The sequence below is a fragment of the Schistocerca cancellata genome, chromosome 6 (assembly GCF_023864275.1).
Source record: "Schistocerca cancellata isolate TAMUIC-IGC-003103 chromosome 6, iqSchCanc2.1, whole genome shotgun sequence".
Classification (NCBI taxonomy): Eukaryota; Metazoa; Arthropoda; class Insecta; order Orthoptera; family Acrididae; genus Schistocerca; species Schistocerca cancellata.
In genome coordinates this window covers 126,948,097-126,968,597 of record NC_064631.1, presented here as the reverse complement: position 1 = coordinate 126,968,597, position 20,501 = coordinate 126,948,097, and the positions used below count along the sequence as shown (strand labels likewise).

Below are 20,501 nucleotides of genomic sequence, written 5' to 3'. Positions count from 1 at the left end.
TTCACAACTTCCTTTACATTTATGGCCAAAGCTTCTTGGAAACCGACATGGCAAATACGACAGTCCCCTTTCAACAGAAATGATGCTAATCCCATGGAACACAGTCTCACGGTTTAAAGCCCTACAAGCTTTATATACAATACGTTGCACTGCACTCAGTGACATTCATTTCCACGTGATGAAAACTATCAGAGAGATTGCAGAATAGTTGTTATATTGCTTCACACTGTTGTCCAGAGTACCACAAGATGCAGTCATAGACAAATTAGGAGTGGTTCCGACGAATGATTCTTCATGTTTTAAGGAAGAGAGTCAAAGCATTCTGTATTTAAGAAGTTACTCCTTTAAATGCAATTAATATGTTACGTATATGGAAAAGAAAACTGAAAATGGAAGACCCCTATGTCAAAAAATGCAAACTGGAGTATTTGGTGAAAACAGTTACTATGAAGGAAAAATATAAACAGTTATTAGAAAAACGACCCACAACAGAGGCTATATAACCAAGCATTCATTCTCCTTTAAACACAGTGTACAGAAATGTTGGGATATGGTTGGAGAATATGAGATATGATCATTTATTGTAAAAAATGTAGAAAATAGTTATACAGTAGAGTGCGTGCAGAAAAGGGTGGATTTGAGAATGTTTACTGCACTGAAGCACGCATAAGAAAAAAAAGAAAGAAAAAAGGTTGTTTATAAACCTCTATTCCTGTTGGGATCTGCTTAAAAAGAGTGGTTACCTTGTATCTAGCGGTGGTGGAATGCCAGAGTAAACGTAGAAACAGAAAAACCATTTGCAGAGCTTAAAGTTGACAAAATGACTACTGTTAACGGTAACCCAATTTTAAATTATGTAAACTTAAAATTTTACACATATGGGAATCCTGTAAGAATGTGAAGGAGAAGTTTGACAAAGCACATTCAAGACAACGTGGAACGCTCTAACATTAGTGTAATGTGGGAAATAATACGCAAAATCAAATACCGTGAATTCTCTCAGCTGGAAGAATTGCAGGAAGGAATGGGGCTAACGGTTAAGGGGTTAAATGAGATAGTTACGGCACAAATTAGACCTGTATGATGATGTCATGTGTTGAGGTTCATTAATGGTGTCATGAAGGTCAGCCTTAAGGGATATGACCATTTTATACATAACGTGTTGAAGTTCAATGATTGTTCTTAAACGAATTGCATCTGGAATGCCTACTGCCATCCTACTCACATCTGTCGTTCGTTCCTTCCTGCTGAGTTTTATTACAATGTGCATGGTAGAGAGCGTTTATGAGTGGCGCTGGAAAAGTTTAAACCGAATGTGTGATGCAGACTGGCATAGAACACAGTTTACGGTTTATTGCATATTTATAGGTTCTCAAACATTGTTGATGTATCGGATCCACATTTTCTACGCATATCTGTCCATCCTCATGTCACACAATTACAATCACAACCTGTGTAGATTCCTTAGAAGTTAATCGAATAAACTGTTTAAAAAGGGAAAAAAACGGGAATAACATAATATCAAGAAACGAAACGGCGAGTGGCAAATTGAAAAGGCAAACTCAAACTGACTTTGTAAAGCTATATGCACTTCAGTACGTTACACAGTAATTTGTCTAAGATCAAGTGAACAGAGCAAGAGACGCGCACACACAGTGTAAGCACTCCTTACTTTGATCACTGTGTCTGAAGATCATAGTTAATTAAATAACGGTATACAGATTGCGACTCTTAATTCGAAAATACTGGTTTAAAAATGATTATAGTACAACATTTCTTCTAAGGACTTAACTTATTGTGATATACCATAGTAGCAAATTAATATTTGGAATAGTGTTATTCTGATACCACCTCTTTGAGAGTCACCAGCTTTATAAATTAATGCAGTTAATGGTAGACTATAGATCCACCGATCAAAGAGCATATTTGTTCACAATAAGAGTGTGCCTTCAAATCTGCTCAGTTCTAGCTAGAAGAGTTATTTTGAAAGCAGTACGTGTGGATATGTTACAGTGAAACACTGAAATCTGGAGAATGTCAACTTGCACTGGTGAATGTCAACATTCACATAGTCGCTTAGTGTATGTCCGAAATATTTGCTAAATACCCTTATTTTTGACTTACACCGGTAAATGTTGACATTCACCATGCACTAACGGTGACTGTTGAACATGTTGGAGATTTATACTTTCTCCTCCGCAATTCAGTCGTTATAAAACGTCACAAGAGTGACGTAACTTTTTCGCCTTTCTTTCTGAAAGGAATGACCAAGAATTTAAAATACACAGTAAATTCTACATGAGAAAAGAAAATAATAGTTATAAAAAAATTACTTACTTATGTGATTCTAATCTTATTTATTGCAACAACTTAAACTATTATGACACTTTGAATTGCACCAGAGTCCCTTGCTTTTACAACTGCATTTTTTTGTAGAACACTTCCTTTTGCAATGATAACGTGTATAGCCATTTCCCCCGCTTCTCGAATTAGCTGCAGCTGATTTTCTCAGCCACATTTCTTCAAAAGAAATCTCATCCATGGAGAGTAACCTTTCTTTACAAATTACGAACTGATTACGTGTGTAAAGCTGTTGAGGGTACCATTTTTATTTGGCAGTTTAAGGATGTCGGAGTCTTCTATTCCAACAACAACCGCTAAGACATTTCGGCATCTGTGCGACCACGGTCGACATCAGGGACTTGTACATTATCACCAATCTGAGCAGGAGAAAATTGTTTTTCTGAGGTTCGCAACATCTTTGTTGCTTGCAGTAGAATATTTTCTCTTTGTAGAAATCAACTTGTGTTTTTCAGACAGAATTTGAGATGAAGAAGTTATAGGTGTAAGTCATCTTCAATGTTTTTCTTTGGAATATGGTTTTCGGTATGAGTACCGCTCAAATTTTTTTATAAGCATTAACCTTTTCTGCAAGCTGTTCTTCGGTTTCAGAAGTATTGGCAATTTCTTCGAGTTGTTCTTTAGTTCCAATATTTGCGATTTGTTCCCCAGGCAAAAACGACGATGCTATGCTTCTTTTTGCTTTAACGCCAAACGTGGCTTCTTAAGGACTTTGGCGTATTCCTTCGTGGTATGTAGTGTCCTTGGCAAATTGAACAAAGGATAAACTATCTGACCATTTATTTCTATCATTATCGTTCATCCATGCAGTTCGCATATTCTGTATATCCTGATTGGCCCTTTCAACTGAGCCTTGTGTTTGACTGTGACGAGGCTTTCCATGAGCTATTTTAACATTTTTCCACATTTTTCCACATCCATATTTCGGATATGACTTGATTACTAAATTCTCTACCATTATCTGATAGCAATATTGCTGGTGCACCAAAGGTTAAAAGTATTCAAAGAACGTGATGCGCTACTTCTTCAGCTTCTTTAGTTTCCAAAGGTCGTAGCCAGACAAACTTAGTCAAATGATCTTGATACACCATTATGAGCTTATTTTCGCCATCTCTGTTTGACTGCAGATCTATCAGATCAACTTGACATCTTGAGTTAAATTCAGAACTAACCATTGGCTTCACAACAATACGTTTCTTAGGTGCACTGTGTTTCATTTGACACTGTTTGCATAAATTGAAATGCAACATTACAGCTTCATATGTAATATGTTTGTATTTAACTTACAACTCTGTAAGCATACGTGTTCTTTCTCCGTGGCCTATTCTGATGTGAGTTTCATATAGTATACTGCAGAATTCTTCATTGGTAACGTAGTACTGTATGTTCGTTTCCCCTGGTTTTAATGGTACAATTAACTTCTCTTCAACATTAATTTTTAAAACATCATAACGTTTTAATCGTCTGTAATCTAAAGATGTGTTGTATTTAATTTTAGCAGAAACCACTTCAGAAAATATTTTAGAATACTTGTCTTGAGAAAAATATAAACAATTGTCTTTTCGTTTACCCGCAATTAATGCATTTAACTTTTCATGATAAATATCACGATTTACTGCAGTATCCATTTAGTATAAATTAGGGTATCGGAGAAAAATTAAGAAAAGTTGCTCGCGTTATCAAAGCTTGCATAAGACTGACAAAGCTGATTCACTCTGAGCAGAACAAAGGATTTGACGGGAGAGAGCCAGTCGCTTGTTTTTTGAATCTTCTGGTTTGTACCTCCACCAGAGCATATCTGTGATTGTCGACACACACCGGAGAGGGTCCGAATGTACAACAATGTAATGAAATATTCGATCTTTCATCCACGTATTTGGTATCTGTTGACATTCACCGGTGAAAGCCCACATGTCCAATTTCGGTCATTCACGGTAACAGATACGTAAATAAGTTATACTGAATTTAGGTTTTAGTTTCTTAGTACTTTACCATTATGCATTTTTTTCTTAATTTTTAAACACATCATGTGGTGTTGGCATGTGTTTGTACATCCATTCATTAGCATAATTAAATATACATAATTAAAAAAGTCTTGATCGAAAATTTCTTTTATCAGAGTAACTGGTTTCAATCCTTAAGGATCATCTTCAGTCTCCACAACGGCAGGTGGACTTCCATGGAGCAAGCTGCGCCGAACCACGACGCTGAACTGAACAAGTAGTGAACAAATTTTGTCATGCATATATGTTTTCTGTTCATGAGACAATTTTGGCTCAGAATCAAAATGAGGGCATTTCGTTGAGATACAGCACGGAATTAGGGTAGAACATGGCACAAACTACATAGTATTTTATTTACTGTAGATTAAACCACAGTTTCATGAGTTTCGATCTTCATTTTAATGAGGTGCAATATACGATAAGAAATTCTGAAGGGAATTACGTGTTTTGAAGAAATGCTCTTTTGATGTAACAGAGTTTTCTTGCATCTTTTGAAACTTGATGTACCCAAGGGCAAGGGACGTAGTGGATTCTACTACCAAAATCCAGTAATTCTTGTTTCTTCTTTTCTCAATATCGACAAAAGTCGAGAGTCTGCAGAAGAATTACTGAGAATTAAAGCAGCTGATTCACTGATGGGAAACGGGTAGTCATTTATGAAAGTAAAAGCTGTAGCTAGAGTCTATTTCTTAGTACATTAAGGCTATCATGTTGAAGGGGCTATGCAACAGTTTTGCATAAATTGTGGTTTTTACTTCATTAGCTGGTATGTGAATAGGGTTTTTACATACTGAAAGGCCTATCTCCAATGATGGCTGATGTAATGGTACGAAGGACAGTAGGTGGCGTAAGAGGTAGCTCCCACAACTTGTTCATACTAAATGGGGTACGTGCGGAATGGGTTACATTAATTGGGCAGAGATTATACAAATCCACAGTCCGTGTGTAGTGTGTCAATTGCGTGTCTTCATTCGCGGTACTGTGGATAAAAAAACAATATTAATAATCCAGAAAATGGAGGTAACAGAAAAATTGGTAGCTTTATAACAAAGCGTAAGCAAAGGTGATGTTGATGTAATGAACACTATAGCAACAGCTCGCAATAAGCAAGCATTTAATGTTGTTCAGATGAACAGCATTTATTTTATGGACTTTCAGGATGCACCTGATACTATCGATAACACAAGTCAGTTTAATATTAAGTTCTACCTCAGGGATTAAAACCAACATGCTTATGTCAATTACCATAAAAAATTGATGATGCAGAAGGATGAGAAACGATAAAAGAGTTGAAAAGAGATTTCAAAACAAACTCACTCATTGAGGTCACTGGTGCAAAAGAATTACATTCAGACAAGAGATGAGTGCTTACAAATATGATAGAATACCTACCTACACAGTTTTACAGTGCATTGTGCCTAAACTGATGAGTAAATGATATCTAGTGGTAGAAACATTACAAAACATGTTTGGTAGACTTAGCCCATTGAGCATTTCAGTTGAAATTTATGTAGAAAAGTCTATGTTTCTTTGTTATTTCTCGATAATGCCATGTGATGACTTTCTTTCCTAAAGTCAACGAGCAAATGTTAACGTGTAGTTACTGCATATTTATCTACTTGTTAGTTGAAAAATGTTTATATCCTAGTTTACAGGCTAGAAATAAAGTTTATTACTTAGTCCCTTTAGCATGATAACTTATCATTTATTCTACCCAAAACTTGAAAACATGTTCTTCAAATGAGGAGCAAAAATACTGTCTTTGATTCACAGAAACCTAAGTCTAGCAATAAAAGTGATGAAAATGATACTGGGTGAAAGATAATCTTACTTTTAGTTAGCAGTAATGACTCTGTTGCATTAATACTCAGTAAGAGAAAGTTTTTCTAATACTGCTGTGATATTTACGGAAAATACAACCTTTACAGAAAGAGGGTAGAATAATAATTTTTGCTCCGAAAGTACTGGCTCCGTGAGCAAATTAGAAACTGCCCCTGATATCAGAGGTAAAATGAAAAATTTTTAATATATTATCGAATTATAAGGCTCATGAGAGCGTTTGTCTCTAGCATTGCTTGTCTGTTTTGCTTTGTTTTAGCTAGAAAAGAAACAATTTACGAAACTAATGTTCATCAGGAGATAGATTCTGCGCTAATGAAAGTTAATTCGTTTTATTCACAAAACAAAGCTACAAAATTTTTTCTCTTCATTTTCAAAGGATGTAATGACATAAAATTTTAAAATACTGCTAAGGGGAACGTGTCGGCCAATTACGACGTTTACTACAAATATAATAAATGTGTAAACGTGTGTGAATTCCTAAGGGGCCACGCTGCTCAGTACATCGGCCCCTAGACCTCCACATAACTTAAACTAGCATATGCTAAGAACAACACACACACCCTGGCCGAGGGAGGACTTGAACCTCCGGTGGGAGGAGCCGCGCAAGCCATGGCATGGCGCATCGAACCGCGCGGCCATTCCGCGCGACATAAATATATCACATCACAGTTATTTGCACCTGTGTCTCATAGCATAATTCTGTTATGCGGTGGACACATGTACAAATTTTCAATTATATTATCCAGCTTTTCATTAGCAAAAAATCCGAATCTACCTATTCTTCATAATAAATGGGTTACCTTATCAATTTCTTATCCCTTCTTATTCTGACGAATAACTTGGCAAATCTCATCATTAATCTCCGAGTTTATACTTATTCCTGACTTCCCGCCAACGTATCCTCCGAATAACTTCACTAACCCAGCCCGAAGCCTCCTATTAACTTATCCGAGTTAATATTCTGGTTAGGTGGTATTTCACGTCGGTATTGTACTATAGCAAGAACAGGGAGGGGTTAATCAGATACTAGCCAGAGTTTGTACTGTAAGTAGGCTGTTTAGGTTCTTATATTGGTAACGCCACCGCCACGTAGCGCTCAGTATGGAAATCACTGGCTGTGCTGTGTGAAGTCTGTGGCTGGGTGGCGTTGTTGGAATTTGCTGTTGTAGTGTTGGGCAGTTGGCTGTTAACAGCGCGTAGCGTTGCGCAGTTGGAGGTGAGCCGCCAGCAGTGGTGGATATGGGGAGAGAGATGGCGGAATTTTGAGAGTGGACGATCTAGACTTGTGTCCATCAGAAAGAGTAAATTTGTAATATTGGATATCATGGACTGATATATATATTATGACTTTTGAACACTATTAAGGTAAATACATTGTTTGTTTTCTATCAAAATCTTTATTTGTTAACTATGCCTATCAGTGGTTAGTGCCTTCAGTAGTGATTTGTGAAACGTATAGGTTAATTTAGTCAGGGCCATTCTCTTGTAGGGATTATTGAAAGGCAGACTACGTTGCGCAAAAAAATATTCTTTGTCAGTTTAAGTACAGTTATGTATAATTTTTCTAAGGGGATGTTTCATAGTACAACCTGCCCGATGAGGTATAAACCGGTTACAATAGTATTTGTGCAAAACGAGACAGCAGGAAGAATAAACGTGTTCCCTTGTATAATAATAATAATAATAATAATAATAATAATAATAATAATAATGTTTCAACTGTAAGTCCATCATAACTCATTAACTTGTGAAATATGTATTTGTATACTGATTACATACGTTAGTTTGGTTATCATATAAGAAAATGGAAATGGAATGAACACCGGATTACTAGGCTGCTATCTCTTCCTTTTCTTTCTCTCTTCTTTCATCACAATTGTCTTTCGACCGCTTGAACTTAATATCGTCATTTAGATGAAGCAGAGCTGGTCGAAGTCACGTCTTGTTAATGTCATAAGAATGGCTCGCTTGAGTTGCTCGGGTTAAGGGTATGGTTCCAAATATTAGTAACAATGAACTAAAAATTACTTCCCGTCAGAGGCACATATGAAAACGACCTCAGGAAATATAGCTTTTTTTGAACAAACCATCAGGTACAAGGTTCCCCTTTCTATTTATTACTCTTCCTGCTAATTTGTGCTCTCTCTGCGTGCGGTAAATGCGGTAGTCGGCGTTTCGGCAAAAATCCGATTTATTTGCGCCGGGCGCTGGGAAGCGCCTCTACTCCAAAATATTCTGCAGCCGCGTTGGCACCGTTCGCGATGTTTTCCCGGGCTGGCTTTGTATTGACTGCCCGGCAATGTTTCACGCTATCAATGCCCCCTTTCAGAGACCAGTCACCCTCTCGCAGCCTGAGTTATGTTATTACGCTCAGACCAGATTTACAAAGATGACGTGTAATAATACAGACCGGAGAATGATGCTTATTTTTCGAGTATTTCTCCGCTGAAGTACGACTGCGATTCGCTGAATACAGTGCCTTTAAATCATAAATAAGTGCGGATCGGGAGGAACGAACACTTCGGTGAGAGAGTTTTCTGGCGTCGGAGAGATCGGAGGACTATGGACTGCGTTCACACGGTGCATCTTTATTCGAACGGAGAAAGATCAGTTCCGATATCTTAGTTGTCTGGAATGTCTGTATCTTTTTTGCATTACGTGTTCTCTCCATCTAAAATAGCATTATAACATAGCAATGAGTAGTGGTGCTGGCGTTTACTGGCGTACAGTACGTAATGACATTGCAATGAACAGAGTTACACGCTTTTATTACACACACATATTTAAACAGAAACCTCAAGAGATGAACGCCCAGTGAGTCTTACAGGAGAATCGATAAAAAAGTTTTACCAAACCCTGTATTTTTTCTTTTCCTTTTGTTTTCTTTAACACAATCCTTTAATATCAATGATCAGTGAACGTTTTGGATTGTGACTTTCACTCTTCCTTTACCTTTAAGAAACAACTAACATTAAGAGAGTAGCTAATAAACCAACATGACATAAAAGTACTCGAAATCAACCAAAACAACTTTCAAATGTTTACTGCGTTCACCTTCCTGCATTTAGAACAAACAATTTTGAAGCACCCACAGATAATCTTTATATAAAGAACAAGTCCCAATCCACATGGCAGACAGAAATCGAACAGATCTCACTAGCAAGAAAGAATTAAATTTACGCACTGTGTTTACCTCCTGCATTTCAGAATAAATAGTATTGAAATGATCGCAGGTGACCCTTACGCAACAGGCATGTCCATTACTACTTTCACTTGATAGCTCACACGTTAACATTGCACATATACGGTCCTACTTCCAAAAAGTGAACTACACATCCATGAACAGTCATGAAAGGAATAACAGGATATACAGTACTTATCATAATTTAATAAATGTGATTCTTGTCAAGACAAGCACGCGCATCCAAAAGCACGCGGACTCAATACAATAACCATGATGCGCGCCAAAAACGCACTTCACTACAACCAACTAAGTCATTCGATCGTTTGAGCAGTGAAGGCTCTGTTACAAGCTGTAACGGCTACTCAGATACACATAGGCTAGCTAACACTTGGAAACTGCCCTCTCGACCAACATTTTTTTTTAACGTGGCTGCTTAGCGTCGTTCAGAGTCCACAATTCGGCGAATGGCGATATGCAGCGGTTCCAGCGGGCTGCTTCACAAAACTCTTCATGTTCGCTCGATCCAACAGCGGCCTGGAATCTCCGTTTGACAGAGCATGTGCCCCGACTGGTCCAACCGATCACCATGGCAAAGAGTGCAGCGACACTTCATCACTCGTCTCTCTCGCAGCGAGAAGTTTTCGACGTCCCCCTCCGAAACATAACGCGCGCACGCTGTCAGCAGCACGGGCGCGACCAATCACGGAGCGCCTTCTCAGTGATTGCGGCTCCAAGTGGCGCCATTCGGTGAGAATTCAAAGTGGCGGCCACCGATGCCGGAATCGAACCGTCATAACCATACTTAACTATCACTAATCGTATCACGGCACCACGAACATGCAAAGACGTTAACTCGGTCTACCGATACATCTATCAATTTCGCTATGCAGTAACTTTTACGGGACGAAAAGTGTTTGGTGTATGGACGAGGGGTATTTCTAGTGTAAGAATGATGGGTATTTATAAAGTTATAATTATGACATAGCCAAATTCACATTAATTCGTCATTATTTTCGACATCCGATTTCGATGGCCTTTGCTGTGTAACACAGTGCATCTACACTGAAGCGCCAAAGAAAGTGGTATAGGCAAATACAGAGATATACACTCCTGGAAATGGAAAAAAGAACACATTGACACCGGTGTGTCAGACCCACCATACTTGCTCCGGACACTGCGAGAGGGCTGTACAAGCAATGTTCACACGCACGGCACAGCGGACACACCAGGAACCGCGGTGTTGGCCGTCGAATGGCGCTAGCTGCGCAGCATTTGTGCACCGCCGCCGTCAGTGTCAGCCAGTTTGCCGTGGCATACGGAGCTCCATCGCAGTCTTTAACACTGGTAGCATGCCGCGACAGCGTGGACGTGAACCGTATGTGCAGTTGACGGACTTTGAGCGAGGGCGTATAGTGGGCATGCGGGAGGCCGGGTGGACGTACCGCCGAATTGCTCAACACGTGGGGCGTGAGGTCTCCACAGTACATCGATGTTGTCGCCAGTGGTCGGCGGAAGGTGCACGTGCCCGTCGACCTGGGACCGGACCGCAGCGACGCACGGATGCACGCCAAGACCGTACGATCCTACGCAGTGCCGTAGGGGACCGCACCGCCACTTCCCAGCAAATTAGGGATCCTGGGGTATCGGCGAGGACCATTCGCAACCGTCTCCATGAAGCTGGGCTACGGTCCCGCACACCGTTAGGCCGTCTTCCGCTCACGCCCCAACATCGTGCAGCCCGCCTCCAGTGGTGTCGCGACAGGCGTGAATGGAGGGACGAATGGAGACGTGTCGTCTTCAGCGATGAGAGTCGCTTCTGCCTTGGTGCCAATGATGGTCGTATGCGTGTTTGGCGCCGTGCAGGTGAGCGCCACAATCAGGACTGCATACGACCGAGGCACACAGGCCCAACACCCGGCATCATGGTGTGGGGAGCGATCTCCTACACTGGCCGTACACCACTGGTGATCGTCGAGGGGACACTGAATAGTGCACGGTACATCCAAACCGTCATCGAACCCATCGTTCTACCATTCCTAGACCGGCAAGGGAACTTGCTGTTCCAACAGGACAATGCACGTCCGCATGTATCCCGTGTCACCCAACGTGCTCTAGAAGGTGTAAGTCAACTACCCTGGCCAGCAAGATCTCCGGATCTGTCCCCCACTGAGCATGTTTGGGACTGGATGAAGCGTCGTCTCACGCGGTCTGCACGTCCAGCACGAACGCTGGTCCAACTGAGGCGCCAGGTGGAAATGGCATGGCAAGCCGTTCCACAGGACTACATCCAGCATCTCTACGATCGTCTCCATGGGAGAATAGCAGCGTGCATTGCTGCGAAAGGTGGATATACACTGTACTAGTGCCGACATTGTGCATGCTCTGTTGCCTGTGTCTATGTGCCTGTGGTTCTGTCAGTGTGATCATGTGATGTATCTGACCCCAGGAATGTGTCAATAAAGTTTCCCCTTCCTGGGACAATGAATTCACGGTGTTCTTATTTCAATTTCCAGGAGTGTATATCAAGCAGAATACGGTGCTGCGGTGGGCAACGTCTATTTAAGACAACAAGTGTCTGGCGCAGTTCTTAGATCCGTTACTGCTGCTAAGATGGCAAGATATCAATATATGCGATTGAACATGGTGTGCGGTCGGCTCACAAGTGATGGGATACAGCAGCTCCGAGGTAGCGATTAAATGGGGATTTCCCCGTACGACCATTTTACGAATGTCCTGCGAATATCAAGAATGTGGAAAAACATCAAATCTCCGACATTGCTGCGACCGGAAAATGATCCTGCAAGAACGGGGCCAACGATGACTGAAATGAAACGTTCAACGAGACAGAAGGGCAACCCTTCCTGCGAACTGCTGCAGATTTCAATCTGGGCCATCGACAAGTGTCACCGTGAGAGCCATTCAAAGATACATCATCTGTATGGGCTTTCGGAGTCTAAGGCTTGACATGTTCCATTCATTGATGATCCACCGTACACGAGGCAACTAGAACAACTGGACGGCTGTGTTAACAATATGAAACATTTACGGCATGCTACAGAAACCAGATGGCTCTTACACAGGTATCACAAAATCAGAGTATTAATTATTCTCTTTTCACTTTTGAAGTTAGATACTTTCGTGAGTGATCTTTAAACATTACAGCGCCTACGAAAGTGTACTATATTTGTACCCGAAACATTTTTACGTTCTAACAGTAGCCTTCAAACGATTTCGTTACCAATGGATCATAGGAAAGTTTTGCTGTTTACTTTACTACAATTTATTTCTGTTGTGGCGTGTGCATGTCAACAACAACAGCAAAACTGCAGCACTCAAGATTCCCTATGGGTGATGCTTCGCAAGACACGAAACACGACGGGAATTACAAAAGAAAAGGGGTGGGGTGGCAGGGGGGGGGGGGGGAGAGAGTGATAGAGCTAACATGACAGGAGCACAGGTAACTAGGCATTTCAGCGCGCAGGCTAACGTTACACATGGTGCTTTTTAAATGCAAATGCTTTATTTCCGACAAACCTGTATACAACATTTTACATTTTATCTATTAAAATAGCAACATGGCCTGAGATTGTAACTAACAATGAACACATCTTGTAACAAAAACTTTTGAAGGTATGTAAACACACAGCTTCCATTTAGTTTCTTGTAATGTCAAACAAATTAGCTATTTTTACAAACACTGCGTCCTAAGTCATGAGTATGTGTACTACATGATTAATCATGAAATTTATTGCCTTGAAAAGTTAAGTCTTGGAATATAATTATAAATAGCTACATCATCGTCGTTTTATAGAGTTTGCAGGAAAGAAAGCTTTTTATAGAAATGCACAAAACATACGTTACATAAACAAACATAAAGATAGACAAACATAGTCCATACATTTGCCCTAGAGTGCATGTTGTATTACAAGTACATTAACTTATTATTTCCTTTTCTTTGTCGGTAGTTTCATATTACGTAAGTATGATTTTCAATAGTTTTCGCAAATGTGATTTAAAAATTGAACTGCAGAATTATTAAACTTTAATTCATCATCTAACAACAAGTTTCCAGCAATTGTTTCCTGATTTAAGACGATGCCAGGTATACGAATATTCTATTAGCTTGTTACTGAGGAATTGTATCTTCGAAACGATATTTGTCTGGTAACTGTAGGGACATCTTTAAATCCCACAACGAGTGTGCATCCGGCATTGTAGTATCACCACATTACATAATGGTTGTCTATATAGTTTGACAGTGGATAGGGAGGACAGCTTGACAACAGAAACATTGTGTGGCAGGTGGTGTTTTCAGCACGAAGGTGGATCTGCTCTGCCAGACGTGCCTCATTGTGATAAATATACAACGTGTTGTGTAGGAAAAACGTCGATGTTTTATCATAACAGATTGTTTGTTTGACATGTCGTATGTACCGAGCGAGGTGGTGCAGTGGTTAGCCCACTGGACTCGCATTCGGGAGGACGACGGTTCAATCCCACCTCCGGCCATTCTGATTCAGGCTCTCCGTGATTTCCCTAAGTCGCTCCAGTCTAATGCCAGGATGGTTCCTTTTAAAGGGCACAGCCGACTTCCTTCCCTAATCCTATGTGACCGATGACCTCTCAGTTTGGTCTCTTCCCCCAAACAACCCAACCCAACCCCATAATCCTGTAGTTCTTCTCGTCTCTTTCCGTTTACAACATTCGCACCCTTTGCCTGCTAGCCACCGAATGGCTTATGCCAGCCTTGCAATTCGACCGCCAGATCCACATTTTCTATTCCGGCCAAGCCAGTGCGTTGCGGACGGACTTATTTCCAACTTTTACTCGATTACACACCTACTTTCCCAATGCATGAACCAATATTACATTTAAATTTTTTGCTTTTACATTCTTTTACAGCACATCTCTTTTGAAATTATATTCACAGGTTACATAAATTAGCATACATATGGAATAAAACATGTAAATCGATGTTCCACCAAAGAGCATAGTTATACAGAAGTCACATTAGGTAGAAACAGGAAATCTACTAAGATGCGAGCATTATAGGTAATATCGTAATTGTGTTACAGTCCTACGAGTAAAACGACAAAATAGTACTCACTAATAGAAACAGATGTACACAGAAAACATAACTTATAATACTAGTCACATGAATTTTTTAAAAAAATCTGTGATTCCCTAACGTAGCGCTTTACTGATCCTCTTGAAGAAGACAGGTCTTTTCGCCTAGGGATGGAGAAAAACGGCAAAAAAATGTTCAAATGTGTGTGAAATCTTGTAACTGCTAAGGTCATCAGTCCCTAAGCTTACACACTACGTAACCTAAATTATCCTAAGGATAAATATACACACCCATGCCCGAGGGAGCTCTCGAACCTCCGCCGGGACCAGTAAGACGGCAGATAAAAGGACTCATGAGGTATAATATCTAGCCTACACTCATTGCAATTGATCATTATCGACTTTTCTTCTGTTGTTGTGTTCACCCAAATACGTTGCAAATCCGCTAGCGTCCATATGACGCGACTCAACAGACATCTTTTCAACGGGAGTTATTTTGTTTGTCAAACGACAAGGATTTAGGATGCTACATTGCGGTGTTCCGTATTTGGTACCTACAAACTGTACTCGTACCTCGGAACAGAACCGGCCGCAGCCTTCGGCTGAAGCAAGCAAATTAACCTTCAAGTTTCGGCGCCCTAAACGCAAAACAAAGTTTGCGCTAAAGACGTCAACAACTCTGTTCTTCCTCGCAAAGTTAGCGATGTCAAGGATACAATCCTTATCAGGGTCATCGACAGTAAGAAGGTGTGAAGCGCTATCTATTCCTTAGCGGTCTTTCAGCTTAACAGCCTGACTCCATCTTGCATGATGAAATCCGATTAAATAATTCGGTGGTAATCAATGTCATTTCAGTACCTCAATCAGTAAGTGCCGAAGTTTTCACTTCTTTAGTTTCTAGTGTGATGGTCGATTGCTTTTCCGTGAGATCTACTTGATAACATGTTTTATTGTTAGTTTGCTAGTCATGGTACATATCAATTACGTCGTTACATCGTAATATGCTAACGTTTACGTTTGCACGCGTCACGTCCCCCTCAAGAACATAGGGACTACTTTGCCTGTTTTGAGTCAATTTTCCTATACTGGTCGATCAGAGGGTTCAAGCAGCCCTTGGTTCTTATCGCTGTTTCTCTTCTGATTGTTACAGCACGGGTGTAGTCCTCATTGCTCATATTATTATTATGTTGCCTCCTGTTATTTGGTCTCCTATTGTTCCTTTCTGTTTGAGTGGTGTGTCGCCATTCACCGCACGAGTCTTCTCACAGTGCACGACAATGCAGTTCACACGAATCACCGCTCTAGTGCCTACAGTTGTGTTTGTTTAAGTGCCAACGATCGTCGTCGTACGGCTCTTGTTTTCGGCACTGCGCCGATCATCTCTCAACAAGTCGATAGTGTGAATTGCGGAGAGAACCAGTACAAGGCACGGTGCAGGGCGCTTGTTATTCAATCTTAAAAATTAAGAGGTAACTTTCTCTTCTAAGTCTTTAGAACATCCGTGTGTGCCATTTCTTGGTCGCAACACTGCGTCTTATTTAAACATTTCTCAAAGTAAACACGCAAGGTGTCAGACTCACTCTGATAGGTGGCGGGATTAAATACCTCTTTTCTTTGATCCTGTTGTTGGCCTTGGGCCAAGATTTAATTGGAAAATATTTTTCGAATTCGTCGTACTTCAGATATTTTTCAAATTCTTTGATCGCCCTAAGGAGGAATCGCAAGCGTGAAACCTACCACGAATTTTATCTTCTGTATGTCATGAGAGCTATTCGTAATAACGCCTTTGAATGACAATGAATACGACGGGTTGGATGTCCCAACGTCCAGCCGGGAAAGTGGTGAACTGTCTCTGACGGAGCATGTTTCCGTCCATGGAGTAGATAGGAAGACATGACACTGCCACTATAACGTGATGTGCGGGGGGTTCGCTTTAACTATGTCCATTAGTATCATTATGGTTACTGCGTGACATGACTGCTTTCGACACACGCGTCATCTGCATGAAATAAGCACATACCGGTTTATAATAGTTTCAGACTATTTTTCAGCTACGTAACTCAAAGGTTCTGGGATTTCACTTCCTCACCGTACGCCTCGATAGCTGAGTGGATAGCGCGGCTTAATGCCATGCAAAGGGGCCCGGGTTCGATTCCCTGAACTCCTGAAGATAGACGTTGACTGTGGATATTTTATCACAGACACAGCCCTCTGATTGTTCAGAGATGTCACTAAACCCTCTCAAAGATGTAAACAACCGTGCATGAGCAGCGCCTATTAGACAGAAAGGGTCCGACAGCCGATCACTTTTAGTCATTCCACCACGAAGGAGGTACACAGCTCGTGCTGTTTGTTGTACATCCATGCCTAGACGGTCTACGACGCGGTTCGATTGCGTCCGCATTATTACTTTGTGCCAGGAAGGGCTCTCAACAATGGGAGTGTTCAGGCGTCTCGAAGTGAACGAGAATGACGTTGTTCGGATATGGAGGAGACACAGAGAGACAGGAACTGCCTCGCTCAGGCCGTCCAAGGGCTTCTACTGCAGTGGATGACCGCTACCTACGGATTACGGCTCGGAGGAACGAAGACAGCAAAACCACCATGCTGAATAATGCTTCTCGTGCAGCCACAGGACGTCGTAATACGACTCAAACGGCGCGCAATAGGCCGCATAATGCGCTAGTTTATTCCCGACGTCCATGGCGAGGTCCATCTTTGCAAACCACGGCACCATGCAGCGCGGTACGGATGGCTCAACAACATGCCGAATGGACCGCTCAGGATTGGCATCACGTTCTCTTCACCGATGAGTGTCGCATATACCTTCAACAAGGCAATGATCGTAGACGTCTTTGGAGGCTACCTGGTCAGGCTGAACGCCTTAGACACACTGTCCAGCGAGTGCAGCAACGTGGAGGTTCCCTGCTGTTTTGGGGTTGCATTGTGTGTGGTCAACGTCTGCCATTGGTGGTCATGCAAAGCGCTGTAACGGCTCTATGATATGTGATTTCCATCCTCCGACCGATAGTACAACCGTATCAGTTGCATATTTGCGATGCATTCGCCTTCATGAACGACAGTTCGCACTCCCATGGTGCACATCTTGTGAATGGCTTCTTTCAGGATAACAACATCGCATAACTACAGTGGGCAGCATGTTCTCCAGACATGGACCTTGTCGAACATGCCTGGGATTGATTGAAAAGGGCTGTTACGGACTACGTCACCCACCAACCACTCTGAGGGATCTACGTCGAATCGCCTTTGAGGAGTGAATCTGCACCTACAGTGCCTAGAACTTTTGGCTAGGATGCTGCGATGAATACTGGCATGGATGAAAGCAAGAGGACGTGCTACTGGGTATTAGAGGTACTGGTGTGTACAGCAGTCTGGACCACCACCTCTGAAGGTCTCGGTGCATGGTGGAACTACATGAAACGTGTGGTTTTCATGGGCAATAAAAAGAGCGGAAATGGTGTTTACGTTTATCTGTATTTCAATTTTCTGCACAGGTTCCAGATCTCTCTGAACCTCGCTGACGCAGAACTTCTTTTGATGTATGCAACTGCTCACAGAGGTCCATGTGGGCTGTAATTATCGTATGGCAGCGGAACTCGGTAGACATGCTAAAGGGTCAATACTGGACCCATTTATTCTGGAAAGAATTGGTTCTAATTTGGCCACAAGGAGCAAATTCGGCGCTGTGAATGTAAGAAAGACGTAAAGAAATTTTTCATATATAAAGGATTAGGAACGGGACATGGGCAGAAAGGGTCAAACAGGTGAGAAAGCCATAATGTTGATTTCATTATTAATCGTCGCTTACATAGTTCGTTCAGTATGAAGACCGGAGACGTCGACGAGATTCATCATCCCTAAAACGATGTGATCAACAGTTGCTCGCAGCAGTTCCGGTGGACTCTGCTTTCCTGCATACTGTACTTCATATCAGGTGGAGACCGAACGTGCCCCTGGTAAACACATTCTGTTAGATATTCCCAAACTCGAAAATCATACCAGACTCGAAAGTCACATGGATTCAGGTGATCTTGCAGGCCATGCATGTGTAAAATCTCTGGAGAAAACACTTTCTTGCAGTTATCCCCATCTTGGCATGAAAACAATGGTTTCCACACAGCTGTTTCTTCCAAAGCACTTATCACATTCTCTACAAGGAGGTATCGATAACATGCAAACGTCCCGGTACACCTGACAGTCACTGTGCGTGTATTCTCTTCGAGGAATAATGGACCGAGAACAAAGCCACGTGTGATCCACACCAAATAGTCATATACGGCGAATGAAAAGGCTCTGCGTGAACGACGGGTTGTTTAACAACACCCCTGCTTCGACAGTTCTCTGTAATCACTGCCCCTGAAATGTAAAAATGTGACTCGTCACCGCGGCCACGTCAGTTTCGATCCATGCCAAAAGCTAAAGATGAAATTCAGACCAAGAGGTTTCACTTGCTGCACTGTCTGGATCTTGTACAGGTGCCAGTGCACAACAGACCGCAAAACTTCCCATACTGTTGACCATGGGATGGCCAATTCTCGTGACACGGCACGAGCATTATCACTGTCCGGGGCACGTGCTCCATGAACAATTACAGAAGCAGAAACCTTATAATTAACTTCCACTGGGAGAGGATGTCTTTCACTTCACATGTCAGACCAAGCTCACATGTGTTTTTGAATTTCGTTATCATTTTCTTTAAACCATTTAATGACATCGAACCTCTTCTCAGACCAATCTTTCGCCGATACTCTCTCAGTGCAGCACTGTAATTGCTGCCATTCCCATAAAACAGTTTCATTAACAGCGCATGAACTCGATAGCCATAATGTTCAATCACAGTGTAGATGTCATGTCGTCATACAAACAGTGTGCAAAGCTGAGTTACACCTGGTGGCCCCCATTGGAGCTAATGCTTTTTCCAGCATAAATCAATTCAGAATTAACACACTAGCAAGTCTACAAAGTTCCGCTGCCATAAGATAACTATAGTCCACACTGAACTTCCGTGGGTAAACTCTCCATCCGAACAGGCCTTCGAAGGCCCATACCGACCGGCCGCCCCGTCATCCTCAGACCACGGGCGTCACTGGATGCGGATATGGAGGGGCATGTGATCAGCACACCGCTCTCCCGGTCGTATGTCAGATTATGAGACTGGAGCCTCTTCTTCTCAGTCAAGTAGCTCCTCAGTTTGCCTTACAAGGCCTGAGTGAACCCCGCTTGCCAACAGCGCTTGGCAGACCGGATGGTCACCCATCCAAGTGCTAGCCCAGCCCTACAGCGCTTAACTTCTGTAATCGGACGGGAACCGGCGTTACCACTGCGAAAAGGCCGTTGGCTGGACCTCCGTGGGTAGGTGCACTTTAATTATAACCACCGAATACATCGAATGTAGTTATAATAAAGTACGGTACATTAGTGTGCTTACCTAGGAATATGTGAGTGGAATCGGGCAGAACCGGAAGTATTAATGATATTGTATGACACAGTGATCATTAGTTAATCGAATATGTAATTGACAAGGATCAAACAATGGAAAATACAGGATGGATTACGCAGGATTCCCCATTGTGGCCGATTACTGTGCCCCCCCCCCCCCTTAGAGAATCTCTGCTCTAAACCTATTACCCTGAATCAACCGTCCTATATTAAAGCTACAAACCATTTCCTCCGCCGACTCTCCACAGTTCCTGTTCCTTTACATATGGTCCCCTATTCGTCACTATTGATGCCACCTCCCCGTACACTAACATTCCTAATGCCCATGGCCTTAATGTTATTGAACACTACGTTTCCCAGCGCTCTACGGCTTCCAAACCAACTATCTCCTTCCTAGCCGCCATGGCCAATTATATCCTCACCCACAATTACATCTCCTTTGAAGGCATTACCTACAAACAAATCTGGTGTATGGCTATAGGCACCTGCATGGCACAATCCTATGCCTACCTATTCACCGTTCATTCCTAGAAACCCAGAATCCTAAACCCCTCACCTAGTTCAGATTCATTGATGACATCTTT

General features: G+C 41.9%; 1 pseudogene; it reads right to left on the bottom strand.

Annotated features, from left to right (window-relative positions):
- Nucleotides 1-19,699: 19,699 nt before the first annotated feature.
- On the bottom strand, nucleotides 19,700-19,817 carry LOC126089830 (5S ribosomal RNA; annotated as a pseudogene).
- Nucleotides 19,818-20,501: the final 684 nt, after the last annotated feature.